The 17,561-nt window shown below is 46.6% G+C and overlaps 1 non-coding gene across 1 annotated transcript; it reads left to right on the top strand.

Moving 5' to 3' along the window:
• The first annotated feature begins 12,231 nt into the window (after window positions 1–12,231).
• On the top strand, window positions 12,232–12,314 carry TRNAL-CAG (transfer RNA leucine (anticodon CAG)). The gene has a single exon. It is a non-coding gene; the product is annotated as a tRNA-Leu (tRNA).
• Window positions 12,315–17,561: the final 5,247 nt, after the last annotated feature.

Genomic DNA, 17,561 nt, shown 5'->3' with positions numbered 1-17,561 from the left:
CCTAATTCCGCCATAGGCTTTCGGTTGTCCTGTTTTGCTGTAAGCCTTCCTGGCTCATTTTAGGTGTCAATGGGTGGGGAGCAAGCTGGGAGTAACCGCCCTGGGGTTTCTTCAAATGTTTACACCACACTTGCTAAACAGGTTTTTCAAGCTAGGTAAAATAAACGGTGCACTGTGAATAAATGTGCTCGTTGTTATGTACTCAGCGTGTTGGTGATGCAGCAGAGAAAGTGGCGTGAACAGTCTAGCTCTTCCGAGCTGCCTGGGTCAGGAAGTGGGTACTCCCTAGCATGCGGATTTGAATTGATATACAAGTGTGTACGATAGATATCCTTCAAACCACTTGCCTAAACTGGCAAATTAATTTAGGAAATCTTTTGGGCAGTTAGAAAGTTAAGTTCTGTATACTTTTAATGCGTCTGCTGGTTGAGCATGATGTTACAGTCGTGTCTCCTATGGCTTCCAGTGTGATAGGAACAGCTTATTTCGCCCCTAACACTCTTTGTTTTGCCGATCTTCAGAAAATGCCTCTAAAATTAAGTCTGTGCACTTATGCTGCTATGTAACTAGTTGTTGTCCTTAAATGAGTTTCTAGCAACATAATTGGATGGGGTGGTGCACTTGTAGACCCTAGCTGCAAAGCCTTCACGTGCTCCATCAGATTTTGATAAATTAGAACAGAGTTCTTTAGACTGGTGCTATAGAACAACCAGTATGCACGAACAATGCGGATTTAACTCTGTATTTATTGGACCTCGGTGACAGTGTGGGATAAAATGCTGCCACGAAGGCTTTCTGCGATGCACTATTGGTTCTCCTGGATATGCTATTCTCGTGTGAAACTTTCTTCAGTCGTGGCTGGGTTTGTTTTTCCTTAACGTCTTGCTGTGTCTATCCTTTACTTGCTAGATGAACTGAAAGCATACGGGACATATTTTACAGATAAAATGGAGCGGACCTTTTTATCTACAAAGAAAAACCATGCCAACTTCAATTGCACATGAAAATCAAAGGGGTGGGTGCCGCATGTTCCTGTGAAGGGCAAAAAGCAGTAGACCAGCAAAAATTGAACATACAATAGAAAAGGCGTAAGCTTGCACCTTTTCTATTGTATGTTTAATTTGTGCTGGTCTACTGCTTTCTGCACCTTAGTGGGGCAAGGTACCTGCCCCGCCCTCTTTGATTTTCATTGGATATTTATTTCAATAGAACTGCTTGTTCAGTTTGGTATCCTTGAGGTGGTGTGTAGTTGCTTCCCCGAGCAATGTGCAATTGAACTTGGCATTATTTTTCTTTGTAGATTGATAGCTCCGCTCAATTTAATCTGTATAATTTGCCCCGTTTATTTGCAAGATCAAAGGGAGAAGCATGGGAAGTGAGTTTGAAACTTAATGTCAATTTTTTTGTCCTATTTATTATGGGTCTTGTACACATTTTGAATCTACAGGCAAATACTTATTGCTGCCCAAAAATGAAACTGGAGTCTAAGCCAAGGCTCCCTGTTTTCTGCACTAGGAGTGCATGTTACTTTGCCATCCCAAATTAAGTATTACATTATTTGTTCTGCTGTATTCTGAAGCTACAACAACCATTTGTGCGTCTCTTCCAGTTATGGGCACTAAATTGCACTGTATAACAATCTCAACTCTTCGCATGCAAGAACCTAGGTTTTTGAGCTTTCTGTGCGAGAACATTCACTCCACAATATGCTCTCCTTTATGGATACCTGGGTATGCCTCAACATTTGTTTCCGAACAATTTCTCAGGTCAACAGTTTCTATGGAAGAGGCTCTGTGTTAATGCCGGCCCTGTGGCATTCTGCATGTGCTTTTTTTTCTATGAAAAACATAGTAGATTTCAGATTCGCAAGACAACCCCTCCAAGTCTAACTACCCAGCCTCAATTAGTTGAATGCGTACTTTGTGCCAAAATGCATGTTGGCTCTGACTTGTACTATTTGTAGCGCTGCTCTCGAAGCCTGTTTTCTGGTTAGATTTTATTATTGAATGCCCTGCATCGCTTGGTTCTTTGGTAGCCCTTGGTTTTTCTCGCTACTTGTCTGCCACTATCTCTATCCAGTCACTGAGATCATTGCGAGGTTAGTAATCTCGAACAAAGGCTAATATTTGAATGGTTGTATAGGTGCTGTACAAGAAACTTGTTCTTGGTGAAGTTAGCCTCGTGCTTTCAAAAGCATTTAATTGTCTGTTGAATTTACACTTCTCAGATGCAGATGACCATATGGTTTGCACCAGTGCTTGTGGAATCTTGACGGAACTTTTCAAAGCAGCGTTTTTTTTAGTTATATCTTTGTGTAGCATTTGGTGTTCTTTGCCTGCATCACCGTGCTCTGGATTCTGTGATACCTTTTTGTACCAAAATGACTATTTTTAGCTTGGTTATCTGGAAAAGCAGACTAAGGCCTAGTTAGTATTTTTTTTTTCTATTTTGTGTAAATCTCATGCACTTTTTTTTGTAGCATCTTTCAAGGATCTCCACTTTAACATGGAAGGCACAAAGTGTTGATGCTCCTCTGTGAGGTGAGACCTCGACAAGGTGTTTTGTCAGTTTCTCCTGTATGATTACTTACTGTACCATCACAAATTGCTTTCAAGATGCTGCAGAATTGAGTCTTCTGGGTTGATTTTGTTTTCCTGATTCTTAAAGGTCTACAGTTAAGCAATGCAGAGGGGTTTTTAGTGTGTAACCCATGTTGTGATGTCCCATCACAATTGAGGTATAATCTTTCAGCAATCTTGCCATTGTTAGTACAAGGGCAAGGCTGCTCCTTGTGATCTTGGTAGTCGAGTCAAATACTTTCCTTGCGAATGAAGGAAATGGGGAGGGCAGTGCTTCTTTCTAGCTGATTTCTCGAATTCTGAACCAATTACACTTTTCACTGTTCGTTAGTCATGTGAAGTTACCAAAGACTAAATGGCATATTTTAATGGACATAGAACCAGTTTTCATGCAGTGAAAAGGTAAACTGCTGACTCCATAGCCAAGGAACAACCAGCCCTGGCAAACCCAAAACACCTCTTTATCTTGGCTGTGCAAGTAAAAAGGCATGCTAATGCATCGTTCATGTGTACCTACTGATTAATCCAATTTGTTACTGATAAAAAATCATTTGTGCTTAGGCATATTTCTTAAAGTGGAGTGTCAGGGCAGCAACAAATGAATTGAAGATCAATTTGGGACAGCAGTGAATCAGTAAGTTAGGGAAGCAACGGAGTGGGCTGGGGAGGAAAAACGGCATACAAGGTAGGGAGAGCAACACAGATTTGAGTACTATAGGTGAGAGTTTGGGTGAAGCACAAGTGAGCAGTATAGGGAGGGAGCAATTCACAGGGGTGTGGGTGAGTATTTGAAGGAGGGGCAGAAAACACATGCCCTCATAGCGATTCACCAAAAATAAAAGTTCCCTAAAATTGAACAGTGGAAGGATACAAGACCTCTGAGTCTTCTGTTCCCTGGCCCCCTAAACTGCTCTTTCCATGGGTCTAAAGGGGTGGCTAATGCTTGCCTGGCACCCCTAGTGAGTGCCGACATGTCCATAGTGGGAGCAGCGTGGTCGTGATGAGGTAAGGATATGAGCCCCTGCTACTGGCAAACCGCTTGGGGCTTCCCTCTCAGCACAAAGCATATCTGCGCCCCTCCTCTAGCACTCTGTTACCCCGTCGCTGGCTGACCAAGGCACTTTTGTCTTGTTTTCCGCCCCCAAAGCACTGATCGAGATTCTGCTATACAGTAGCACAATTTGTGCATGAGACTCAAAGCAGGAGTTTGCAGAGCGGTCAGTCCAGGTCGCAGAGAAAGGCATGTGTGGTCTTGTCTCTGTTCCTCTGCACATGCCCACTGCTATTACAGGTTTTGTGTGCCTTGGTGTGATGCCCGTGGCTCACCCATGGTATATTTTTGGTCCTAGCTCAATGGTGGTTTTTAGGTTTTGCCTGGCGAAAGATGCGCTCTGCGCATCTTTTTCGCGCAGGCGAAAACCTAATGACTATGGTAGGGGAGACAGCTACGGCCCCCGTCTTCCATTGGCTAGCTCCATAAATGGAGGCTAGCCATTGGAAGACGGGCCTGTCCGTCAATGCCGGACCAGATTCGGGGGCGTTCCTGAGAATTTTTGGCTTTTGGCTACGTCACGCTACGTCAGCCAAAAGCCGGGAACGCCCCGAATCTGGTCCGGCACTGCCGGCACCCGCCTGAAGGAGAAGGAGCCTCACTTACATGGCGTAGAGCGCTTTTGCTGACCTCTAAAGCCGGTGCCCACCCGGCATTGTCCCTTTGTTTCCCCGCCGCGGCCCCCGAAGCAGAGTTCCCCAGCCGAAGGAAGCAGCCGTCCGCCTCCAGCCAGGGCCGCGCTGGGATTGGCCCAGCCGGCCGAGCCTCCGCCGCGTCATCACTAGAGCTGCTTCCTCTGCTCTGACGCGGACACGGGCAGTCAGGTAAGTTTTCTTTTTAAAAAATGTACTTTTTAACCCCCCGCACCCCCAAGTCCCGTCCCCCCGCAACCCCAAGTCCCGTCCCCCCACCCCATCCCCCACGAGTCGTAAGGATCGGAATGACTTAGGATGATTTCTAGGTGCACGCGACAGCAGACGTTTGAATGCCAGGTTATGGTAACTATAACGTAATGAGACAGAGTTCAGCGGATGAGGACCTGCGAGTTTCAGAGGAAGTGAATACATCTGTGGAAGAGCATTATAATATGGAGTATTGGCTTACGGAGAAGTAGAGCAATTTGACGAACGAGAGCCAGCGAATAGTGCAACAATAACATCTAGTGGTCAGACTGTATCTGTAGCTGAAGTACTGCGGGCAGTAGAACTAGGGTACTTACGGAGGAGAAAAGAAATATAATCACTCATGACTAGTCACTATATGTCGGTTTCTGTATATATATTGATGTCCTGGAAGGTGAAGACAATGGTGCAACAGTGAAAAAAGTATGTTTGTATGCAGTACGGATACCAGTGGCTAGTATATAAATATTAACTTAGGAAGGAGAAGACGGACACAGGCGTAGTAGAGAGTGAGTTGTCCCAGTGTAACACGGGCAGTGATCACAGAAGGGGGAGATACTGATGCAACAATGACATCATTGACCAGGCTTTATATGATTTTTAATATAATGCGATGTTTCTTTAAGATTTCTATGATGCTCCTTTTGGTATGTCCACAGCATGAGCTATGAAAGCAGCGTGGGCGGTCTTTGCATGCCCTCATGGTATTATTGTAGAGCGCTATATATCTTTGAATCTATGCTTGTCATGTTGGCATAGTGCAGTGTTTACTTTGAAATGTTCTCCACGTGCCCTTTGTGTGCAGTTAATTTGTTTCCTGTGACTGAAGCCAGTAAGCCGTTGGGATCTGAGGATTACTGGAACAAGCGACAATTGGTTAAGTTAACTTCAGAACAGGTTGAGATTATGTCTAAAAGGAGAGATGGAGTCATGAGTGCTGATTGGGCACACTGGCTACAACCCTCTGTTTAAACCTCAGGTGAAAGAAATACTTGTTTGAATTCCACTCAGGGAAGCTCTTGTGTAAGTGAGTTTCTCCTGTGGGCGTCTACGTATGAGCTCGGTGGGTTCACGTGCCAGGAGAATGTCAAAGCAGTTTCAGGATTTAGTGCTTTCCTGAGCATTCACACGTGTCGTTTTAGTTTCTTGTTTTATTTCGGATCAAAAGGGAAAAGATGGTGTAATATAATGCGATGTTTGGCTGTGTGTGGGGGGGCTGTGTGTGTGTGGAGGGGGGCTCTGTGTGTGTTGGGGGGGCTCTCTGTGGGTGTTTGTGTCATTTGCGAGATAAAGCTAGTGGCATTGTAAATGACAATGCCATTTATGTTAAAAAAAACATAAATAAAAATGTCAAGAGCAATGCCAATAGCTCTAACTTTAACAAAGGCAAAACCATTGCATTGTAAATGCTTGTTTAAAGTTGCAGTAGGTCAGAACATGTAGAAACATGCAGAAAGAATCTAGCTTATCTCTATTTAAGGAGTGCAAAAAAGAATCATATTTTCTCTGCTTCTCATTTTAAGCTATTAAAATAGAGCAGAAGAAAGAAAAGCAATGTTATGTTTGCTGCTTTAAACAGCTGCTTTAATTATGCTTGGTGGTCTGACCTGCTTTTCACCTCAGCTGCTGGCAGCAGCCATTGTTATGTTAGAACTCGACTGTAATAACTTGTAATAGTCAAGTTCTGTCATCATTTCTTTATAATCGGCGAATGGGTGCATCCAATGGCATAATTAAACTTGAAGGAGCCCCCTTGCAAAGTTCACGGAGGGGGCCCCCATTCTCCCCGAGGGGGGCCCCTGGAGCACGTAGCCTCTTGCACCAAGGGGGCTTTGAGGGCTATTGTTACTCCACTGGGTGCGCCACAAGTCATCGATTAAAAAGACATTTGTGACTGCCGTTAACACAGGGAAGACAAAACCCCATATATTCTAAGTATATACAATATCAATTATTACTGCACACAATACCATTTTAGTTTCCAAGTTTTGCATTTGCCACTGCTGCTAGCAGACGGGGGGCGACACTCCTCTGCCACAGAGGAGAAGCCACTGCTGGTTATTTAGGTGATTTAGCCACGGTAGGCGTACACTACTTCACGCCTCAGTAGGCGCACACTACTGCATTAGTAATCCATCAGTTCCATGAAAGGGAGCAGAAACGATACATTTGTATTTACATTCACGAGTGCAGGCGCAGCAGTGTCTATGGGTACAAATTGGGAACTGCGTGAAAAAAACCTCCTTGATACGGTGCCTTACCTTAAGGATTACGATAATGGGCGTTAACATACAAGGAAACTGATATAATCTTCCAAACCTGTTAAAGCCTCAACAAGATTTTAAATCCTTATAAAGCAAGTTTATTACCGGTTCATTTTTCTCCATGCTGTGGAGTTCTGGGGGCGGGGACAAGGGAATGACTGGCATAGGGGGAGTGGTAGGTGCACTGCTCTCAGGCAGTTTCAAAAAGTGGGTGCGGAGACGGGTCCCTTCAGGGTGAAAAATAAACCTTAACTCTTCACTGCCTTTGATGTAACTTCAAAGAGACTTGTTCTAGTTCTTTCCCAGTCTCATCATTTCAGAACTGAAGCCTTTTCAATACTAAATACAATGAAGCCATAGTTGTTCCTGCATTGCTGATCCCTGGTGAGTTGCAGCTACTACAGCTGAACAAGGCCAATGAAGGTACCAACGGATGAGGCGGACCGGCCTCAAGGGCCCTGTGACCTCAGTGACAGTCACTGTTGCTGTAGGGTGCGCTGCTTCATAGGCCTGCCCGCAAGCCTGGAGGTGAACTTCAGTATGGATTGTGGCGTACAGGCCTTTAAGGGTTATCCATAGTTGCCATCGCTCAGGCCCAGCTGCTGGTGTTAAGAGACCAGGGCTTCTAAGGAGTAGCAGGCCTTCTTCTAAGTACTAGCATGGGAATACGCCCCCTCAGGAGAGTGGTCTGGTGGACTGTTCATGAAGGATGAACCTGATTCCCCAGTTCCAAATTCGGCAGCTCTGGCCATAGTGCCACATCCTCTCCCCCACTGCTCCACTGAGAGAAACTCGCACTGCCTTCAACTCCAACCCAATTGTGTCCCGCTATAAACACCTGGATGCGACTCAATGCATATTATGCACTAGAGAAGAGTAATAGACTGCCTGAAAAATAAAAGTAACAACATCCAGGAAAAAGCAAAGACTTACAAGGAATGCAAGATTATGGAGAGCATGTGAAATGTAGGCAGGAACAACAGACAACATGGTTACCTTAACACATTTACTCTTATTATTCAGAAATCAGTGAGTGTTCTTGCCTGAAAACTTAAGGATACAGGGCCTGGAAGGGACCCGTTTCAATGAGTATGTTTATAAAGACCACATGCTGAACACAGAGTCAAGGTACACATTTTATAAACGAAAATAAGGAAAACAAGTGATAAGATCCCATTAAACGTTTCCAACTCTACATATTACCCAGGTATTGCAGGCCCTCCGGGAATTGTGCACTTACCCACCCTAGGGAAACAATGCTGTTCAAAGAAAGACGAGAAAATAAAATGAGTGTTTTGCTGGCAAACTCTGTCAAGTGGGGCTAATGTGTGCAGGTGTGAATATAATCACATCAGGCCACTTTGGGACCACTCTGTCTTGCTTTCTTTAGTTATTTATTCATTTTTTGTATTTTGAACCTTTGATTTCTTCCTGTCCTGAGGCTGCACTTTGGAATAGAAAAAATTAGGAAAAAGAGGCTTTTTCCGACAAAAGTGTTTCTTTTTTTTAAAATCCATTTCACAGGGGAACGACTGTAAGGAAGGAGTAAAGAGAGGGTAAGTAGTCACGATTTACAGCAAGTATGGAGGAGCGAGAGACAGAAAGAGAGGGAATTAGGATGAAAGAGAGGGGACAGCTGCCAGCAGCAGAAGTGGACACTGTCCTTGTCTTCTCTGGGCAAGAAGGAAGATACGAGTCCTTTTCCTTCTCTGCCCAGCCTGCCTTATTTATCCAAATGTCCAAGCCTTATCTATAGGCTTTTACTATTTTTTTTTTCTTTCAAAAAGCTTTTATTTAGAAGATTTTCCAATACAGTACAGTAGTGTAGGGGCACGCCGAGCCCTGTCGATCCCGCCCCCCTCGACCAATGGGTGCAACTAAAAACCATTGACAAAGCCAAGAGTCCTGGCTTGTTGTATGTGTAATGTTACTTGTTGTATCATATATCTGGATGTAATGACAGAAACAGTCAAATACCACTCGGGCGGCACACTATGCTAAGCACAGATGTTAATGGCCTGGTATCGCTAGATATCCAGGACTCTAGCGCGCACAACAATTAGATATAATCTTTCAAATGAAACTGTTTGTTCATTTGAAAGATTATATCTAATTGTTGTGCGCGCTAGAGTCCTGGATATCTAGCGATACCAGGCCATATTCATACATACATTGAGTTCAGCAGGCACTAATCTAGCGCTGCACACGTATCGAACAAACGATCAAGACGATCAAGACATTAAAAAACTGAGTGCAATACCCCAAACTATTCATTTAAGCACAGATGTTTAGCTTATTTGTGTGTTTAAGCCCTGCCGGTAATTTCATCACCCGCGCCCCTTTAAGACACTCCCCAGTTTTGTCATCCACTTAATGCCCTGAGGGAGGGTACTTTAATTTTATTGTGCAGGCTGTGTGCCAGGAGGTCATCCCAAACAGATGTGCGAGGGGTGATGCCAGCACAGGTAACCTCTGCATTCAGTCATTCATGAGTCTAGAAAAAACATAATGAGCAAAAAATATGAGTCACGAATTAGTTCAACAGTATTCACTTCCTAGCGCTTGGACTTCGCAGGGACTCGTCGGTGCGTCCTTTACGGCAGCAGGGGGCGCTACTAACTGAGCCACTAAAAGGTGAAACGCGAGCAGAAGTTCAGAGAAATGAGGGTAAAGATTCTGGCATCGGGTTGAGTCCTGAGGAGCAGGGTGCGAGAGGACAAACAGAGCATGTTTATCAGTCCTGAGGAGGAGGAGCAGGGTGCGAGAGGACAAACAGAGCATGTTTATCACAAACACAATTATAACTCGGGTGTAAAAGAAATCCGCCCGAATAGGGACTTGAACCCTAGACCCTCAGATTAAAAGTCTGATGCTCTACCGACTGAGCTATCCGGGCTCTGTATGGTATCAATGGCTGTTATCATCTAATAGTGGACTATCTCTGTTCTGGTCTCCGCCTCCCGTGTGATTCATTCTTCTCAGGGCCGCACCGGTGCCTTCTTTTCACACTCGGGGCCCTTTTCCTCACACACATCAGCTGTGCCATCTTCTTGCGCTGCTTCCGTCGTGCGGTATGGGGACTGACCAAGCCTTCATGCTTCCAGCGCTCTGAGGCTGCTCAGCCAGATCCGGGCGCTACAAACCCCGAGCCGGGCTGAGCCTCGGCTGCGGGGGGCAGAGCTTGGATCAAGGGGTCTCTGGATCTTGTCTCCTGCGCTGTGAAGCCCCCGAGGAGGCCGCGGCCTGAGCCCTGGGGGGCACGAGGGGAGGTGGGGGGGGGCTCAGCCCCCATCAAAGCTTGATCGAGTCACGAGGACTGAAGAGTCACGAGTTATAGACTCTTTAGAGCTCTTTTCCTTTATTTGATTGAAAACGGCAACAACGTGAAACTGTGACCCCGGCTCCTCCTCTTCTCCGAGCCGTGTGTGCAGCAGCTGCGGGGATTTATTTATTTATTTATTTATTTATTTATGCAATTTTATATAGCGCGGACTTTACCCGAAGGTGTCAGAGCGCTTCACAATAGGAACAGAAAAGATACAAACTGAGAACGTTACACGAGCAACAGATTGCAGAGGCATTCGTTATGTTACATACGGTAAAGTGATAATTGTGAGCAACCAAGAATACATGAGGTAGTAAAAATTGTGAGAAACCAAAAATACATGAGGTAGACAAGGTAATTGTGACACTTGTGAGCAAACAAAATACATGAGGTAGTAAAAATGTGGGCTACCAAAAATACATGAGGTAGTAAAAAGTGCACAGGAGGGAAAAGTGACAAGTGTGCAGGCTACAAGAGAAAATAGAGTATAATTTGTGGTATAATACTGCAGTATATGTTACACACTCAAGCACAAGAACAAACGATTACGTAGGCAAAAGTAGCACTTGTGCAAGTATCAAAGGTAAAAAACCTGTGAGAGGAAGCAAACCGTGTGTTACAGGGGCAAAGTGGTGAGTGCAAGTTGCAAGAGGGTACCAAACACAAGTACATGGATAATACTGCAATAAAAGGCAAACACTCTAACCGCAAGAACACACTGGGAAGGCACTTCCATGGACATGAGAAGTAGAAATTATCAGTAGTGGGAGATCTTCCTACAGACAGAAGAGAGTTACTTTTGGAGGTGTCTCTGGAGGAGGAGAGCTTTGAGGTCCCTTTTAAAGGCCTGGGAGGAGGCTGTGGTCCGGAGCTGAGGCGGCAATGAGTTCCAGATTCTCACTGCGTTGCCTGAAAATGATTGGGCCATCGTTCTTTCCTTCTTGAAAGTGGGAGGTTCAAGCAGTAGATTCTCCGCATTGCGTGAAGGTCTAGAACCTCCAGAGAGTTTCAGTTTATTCGCCAGGTAGAGAGGAGAAGAGGAGTGCAGGGCTTTGTGGGTGATACAAGCGGTCTTGTAGATAGCTCTAGCCTCCAAGGGAAGCCAGCGGAGGGTAGATAACATCGGTGTGATGTGATCGCTTCTTTTGGCCCCATAAATGAAACGAGTTGCTGAGTGGAAAACAGACTTAAGTGGGGACACGTGGGATTTGGGGAGGCCAGTAAGAAGAGAATTGCAGTAGTCGAGTCTGGAGAGGACCAGTGCTTGCACCAGGGTTATAAGGTCCCGCTCCGCGAAGAAGCGACGGATTCCCCAAAGAAGGCGCAGTTGGTATCGAGCTGATTTCGCAATGGAATTGATGTGGGGAATTAGATTAAGTTTTTTGTCTAGTATGACACCAAGGGATTTGGCGCTGTCGACAATGATGGGATTATTGTTTAGTAGATTCATCTGATCCATCCATGATTGAACCGGGGGAGGAGAGAGTGAGGAGGAGAAGAGGAGGAATTCAGTTTTGGAGGGATTCAGAATCAGTTGATGAGTTGACATCCAGTTTTGAATGGAGTTGAGAGTGGAGCTTAGGATGGAAAGATCGTGAGTAGAGGCAATCTTGAGGTAGAGTTGAGTGTCGTCAGCATAAAGATGATAGTGAATCCCGGATTTACTTAGGAGATTTCCCAGTGGTTCTAAATAGAGATTGAACAGTGTGGGAGCAAGTATCGAGCCTTGGGGAACACCTTGACCTACCGCCACAGGAGGTGAAAGACTGTTCGCTATTTTGATCATTTGGGATCTGCCAGAAAGGAAGGATGCAAACCATTTAAGCACAGTGCCCTCCATGCCCATTCTCTGTTGAAGAATATTGAGGAGGGTATTATGATTGACAGTGTCAAAGGCTGCGGAAAGGTCAAGGAGAATTAGCACCCACAACTGTGCAGCCCTGAACCTCGCTCCCTCGCGGTCTGTGTGAGCTGCACCCTCGGAGGCCAGACGGAGCTTCAGCTGCGAAGTCAAAACACAATCTTTGATGATGGATACTGTGTGACTTTTACTTCTGGGACAGCATTCCCTGTGTATGCACCAATGGAGTCACAGACAGCTCAACAGCATGTCAGGATGGCCGAGCGGTCTAAGGCGCTGCGTTCAGGTCGCAGTCTCCCCTGGAGGCGTGGGTTCGAATCCCACTTCTGACATCCTTTTGTGTACATTGGTGTCTATGGCCATACTTCTGCAAACAAAAGCAACATCCCATTATATGGCGGATGCATTTCCGGCTGAGATCTCTTCTCCATTCCTTGGACTGGAGTTATCACCCCTCGGGGGCCCCCCTCGGCACTTCTCTGGCCCCCCTCGGCTCGTGCAAGGGCTGTCTCTGAAATGAGGGGCGTGGCTCCTTGTTGAAAGGCGGGGCCCTGATCACCCGCCAGTTCAGAGTCCAGGGGAGGGCTGTCCCTGGCTCAGCCTCACCTCACCCCGGATATAAATAAATAATCCTCAACGCAAGTTATTGCCTCATACACGGCTTCCTAATGTTCATTCAATAATAAAACCCAAATATAAAGGGTTAATCTGCGTTGCTGCTGACGTGGGCAAAAAACAAATACAATGGCGTCGTGTTTACTATTCTATAAGATGCAGGCCTTTCAGGGTACTTTTGCGATATAAAAGAGCCTCATACATTACGTCAACACTCCATACGGGGCAGAATGACTCCCCAAGCAGCCAATGGCACGAGGCGAGAGATATGTGAGCATTCATGGGACCAAGATGTGTATACCCCACCTGGGGACTTTAAGCAACAGTGGCAGGTTTTATTTCTAGTTATTTCTAATGGACACTGGGTTGAGAGCAGAGTGGCTTTGTCAGAGCTGAGTCTTGAGTCTGAGGAGGAGGCGCAGGGTGCGAGATGACAAACAGCGCATGTTTACAATTACAACTGGAGTGTAAAAGAAATCCGCCCGAATAGGGACTTGAACCCTAGACCCTCAGATTAAAAGTCTGATGCTCTACCGACTGAGCTATCCGGGCTCTGTATGTCGTCGGTGGTTGTTATCATGACAGGACTACCTCTGTTCTGGTCTCCGCCTCCCCTGTGTTTTCATTCTACTCAGGGCCGCACCGGTGCCTTCTTTTCACACTCGGGGCCCTTTTCCTCACACACATCAGCTGTGCCCTCTTCTTGCGCTGCCTCCGTCGTGCGCTCTCCACCCCCAGGTACGGCTCAGAGGTGAAGCCACGGACAGGTAAGCGGCAGCGACAGGGCAGTCGCGGGCTTTCATCATCTCTCTCATCGGCTCCTTATTTTCTCATTGTGCCCTCGTCCCCACGGTCCCACCTTTTCCTGCCTGATCCCTGCGTTGTCTCGTAACAGCGCTGTGACTAGAACGGCAGTGACTGACCGGCTCTGCCACTCCTTTCCACTTGCTCTGTACCTCTCCTTCCCCCACCCTCCCACACTGCCCTCTTCTCACTGTCCCCCGCTCCTGCTTTGTATGGGGCCGGTGGTCGTGTGAAGCCTCCAATACCTCCCCGTGGAGGTCACGCCGTATGGAAACGCACAAAGAGGTCAAAGCAAAGCCTGGACGTAAGGAAAGGCAAATAGGTGCCCATTTGAACAAAAGTGAAACTCAAAGCTGGATATATCTCCACTGATGTCAGGCAGCAGGGCCGGTCCGAGGATTTGTGGGGCCCCGGGCAGAATAGGAACATGCGAGGCCCCTATAATTTGCATAAGATTTAACCTGACAGGAAGTGACCTCATAGGGTCAGGAAATAGGCCCAGCACAAAAATAAAAGTGGCCCCCATTAGTGAATTAGTTAGCTAGAAAAGTGTCAAAATTAGGGCAGTTTTTAACTTGTAAAGACATGCTGTTTACGTTTTTTGTAAGGTATGAGAGATTGCATAATTTGATTTTGCTGCAACAATGTTTGTTTTAATATCATGAAAATCAACATTAAAAACATGTTCATCTGACCATAAAGCAGGAAAACAAACAGCCCAAAACACAGGTCAATTAATAACCTGGCAGATTGGACCATTACACACTGCCTGATTGCCCTAATGTCCAACCCGGCCAATGTGTTATACAATTATTGTGCTGATACAGGATCATTGTTTTTGTAGGTAAAGTAAAGGACATGAATATAGGGTCCGGTAGGGGCCTGTTTCAATTACTATTTTAATTTACCACCAGGTAAAGACTCGAGGGACCTAGCACACTGAAAGCCCTAGTCCAGTCAATTTTACATTCTGATTGTGCTACTCTTCCTGCACCTCTTGTCTGGCTGCTATCACACCTATCTGCTCCTCCCACCCCCTCTCACTTGATTCCGTATTTCGCACCCCTTTCATTTACTCTGTGCTCCCTTTCCCTAGTCCTGGGTGAGCTGAGCTGTTTTCAGTGCGAGGCGTCGTCATTCTATCTTTCTTTTAGCGCCCTGCAGGTTATCCTGCTTCTTATTCAACCAGGGGCAGGGCGCACTTCACACGTAACGGCTCTTGAATGACCTGTCTAATCGCTGCTATCCTCATGCAGATGCAGTGATTAGGCCAAGGCTGGCAGATATTGATTAAATCCCTTGGGCCTCCTGGGCCTCCTGGACCCCCTGGGCCTCCAAACTTTGAAACATTTGAAAGCGCGAGGCCCCCTGGCTGCGAGGCCCTGGGCCGCTGCCCACGCTGCCCATGCCTAGCGCCGGCCCTGTCAGGCAGAGATTGCATTTCACCAAAACACTTTTTTTTCATTATTTGACGTTCAAATATGTGAGTTCAGAATACCAGTCGAACAAAAATGTATTGTGCGAGATTTGATAGGCTGTAATATTGCACTATAATAATCTGAGCCTCTTAGCTTTTAGACATAAATCCTTAGTGCACTTATTTGTAATAAATACTTTCAGGGGGTGCTATAATATGACGTGTTAATGTCAAAGCTTCAAACAAAGTAATGCACTTTTTGGAACTTTGAAGTGACTTTCTTGCATGTAATGCGATGTTTGTTGTGTCATCTACATGGCAACCATTCTGAGGGCTCGGCTCTTGCACGGGCTCGGACCCGAGCCAGAGATCCGTGGCTCGGCTCCCCCTGTAAAACAGTTGGCTCGTCCACCTCGACTCTTTCCTCCCACCTTCTCCCTCGTCACCTCTCTCACTGTCCCACCTGCTCCGCTCTACACTGTCCCTTGGCCTGCTTTGTCTTGTGACGGGGCTCAGACTAGCAGGGCAGTGACTGCGCTCTGCCCCTCTCATGATGACTCCGCCCCTACCGAAGCACAGGTGCATGGTTCTTATAACAAACCCCCCCCCCCCCACTTGTATGAGTGCAAGAAAAGGAAATAACTGATTTTGACCCTTGCTCCCACAAACAAATGCCCAGGAAGTGAACCCCAACGTGACAGAAGAAATGTAAAATGCTGATGTTATGGCCAGGGACTGCCGGAAGACCCATAACTTCTGTTAACCAACATTATTAACAAGGACATGAGAGGGATTTCTTTGGAGGCGGGGGTCGTACAACCCCCGGCCGTATTTATTAAAACATACAAATAAATCAAAAATTGAAATAAACAATATTTACATAATTACGCAGAAAACGTTCCCTGACATTCGATTACAATTGATATATACAGATATCAGATAGCTAACCTTAACATAATTTTAATACACGGTATTTCCTATCCGAATCTGACATGTCAATCTTACAATACTTAATATTCTGCGTATCCTATTTGGCCCTACGGCAAGGTCACTAACTGGTGTCAGATCCTTATCACTTAAACCACGACCTCCTGTCGGAGTGCGCATGCGCAGAGGGTCCGTTTACCGTGAGGGTACTTCCGCCCCCCGGTTACACCCGTACGCTCTATTAACTCCTTTAAAGGGGGCCCTTGCATCTCTGACCTGTTTACTGGCGTCATTGTGCACGTGCGGGGTGGCCAACACGCCTAGAGAAAGCGTGGCTCTCCCCTCTCCCGCACCCATGTAGCCACCAGGCTGTAACTGCCCCTGGAGTTCTAGGAGAGACCACTTGTCCCTCACTTTGGGCGACCCCATTCAAGAATGGCGCCGCCCCCTAAGGACCTTAAACTAGCTGTTCACCAATCATGACCTTATAGCCACAGGCCAGCGTAGTTGACCAACTGTCTGGCCCCCCTACCCTCCTACACTGAAAGGTCATGCCTTATCCTTAAAATTTACAAACCTAGCCGTTGAATTTTGTAGCCCGACTATCAGGCCCAACCAACTCATGCCCTGTCCCTATACGCCACTTACTAGGCAAGAAGATCCTCTGCGACGGTTTCATCCCCCGGTGTGGCCAAATGGATGCCGTCTTTTAAGAAGCACAACTCTCCCCAGATGCACCCCTGGGCTATAGTCTGTAAGTATCAAGCCCTAGCTAGCCTCGCCATTTTTTGGTACTAAGTATTTGTTTCCAGTGGCCCAATGGCCTCACAGACTCGCTTCCCCTATTGGAAGCTCTGGAATGTCTGCCAGGGTGTACCCCTGGCACAGACATGTCGACATACCCTTCTACCCAGGCGTCCCGGTATACCCGGTCCTTTTGCACCCCCTCCCAAGTGCAGGATAGATATGCTAGGGCTGTCTGATTCAGGGAAATTAGACCTGCCGTAATGGGGCCACCAGATGGGCCCAATTGATGGCATCACGCTGTGCCCGATAAGACACGGCACCCCAGACTCTGACACTCATTGTTGGTGCGATTCGAAGGCTACCCAGAGAACCACGGGCCCCAAAATCTCCCACTGGCATATTGTGAATTCCGTGAACCACCTACACCTGACCATTACGTTCTGGGAAATGCTCCGTGCATGCCTACCTCCTTACTATGGAATATCCCCACCATGCAGTGTCTGCTATGATCGCAACTGGGAGCTCGGGTGCCTTAAAGGCAGAGTACTGTTTCCCGACAAGGGGTGCTGAGGTGTTGCATACACGTATTACTCCTGGGTTTGGCCAAGCTGTTAAGCTACACCCCTGTGAAGCAGCGTACTGCTACATTACTAGGGCTGGAACAACCAATTGGTAACGTACCTATATACCACCATACCGCCATGGGGCCACTAACTGGGCTCAATTGATGGTATCACGCTGTGCCCGATAAAACACTTCACCCCAGTTGCTGCCACTCTTTTGTTGGTGTAATTGGAAGGTTACCCCGGGAACCTTGAGCCCCAAGATCTCCCATAAGCACATCTTGAAGTCCGTGAACCACCTACACCGGACCACTATGCTCCACGACGGAATGTCCTAACCATTGCCGTGCCGACTACCATGGCACCTGCGGGCACAGGCGCCTTAAAGGTAAAATACTGTTTCACGACAAGGGGTGTTAATGTGCCTGTGAAGCAACATACTGCTACATTACTGCAGCTAGCACAACATATGGTTAACACACCTATAAACAATAAACCCAGTGTTT

Source organism: Lissotriton vulgaris, chromosome 1_1 (genome assembly GCF_964263255.1).
Source record: "Lissotriton vulgaris chromosome 1_1, aLisVul1.2, whole genome shotgun sequence".
In the NCBI taxonomy this organism is placed as follows: domain Eukaryota; kingdom Metazoa; phylum Chordata; class Amphibia; order Caudata; family Salamandridae; genus Lissotriton; species Lissotriton vulgaris.
This window is presented reverse-complemented; position numbering and strand designations above follow the sequence as displayed.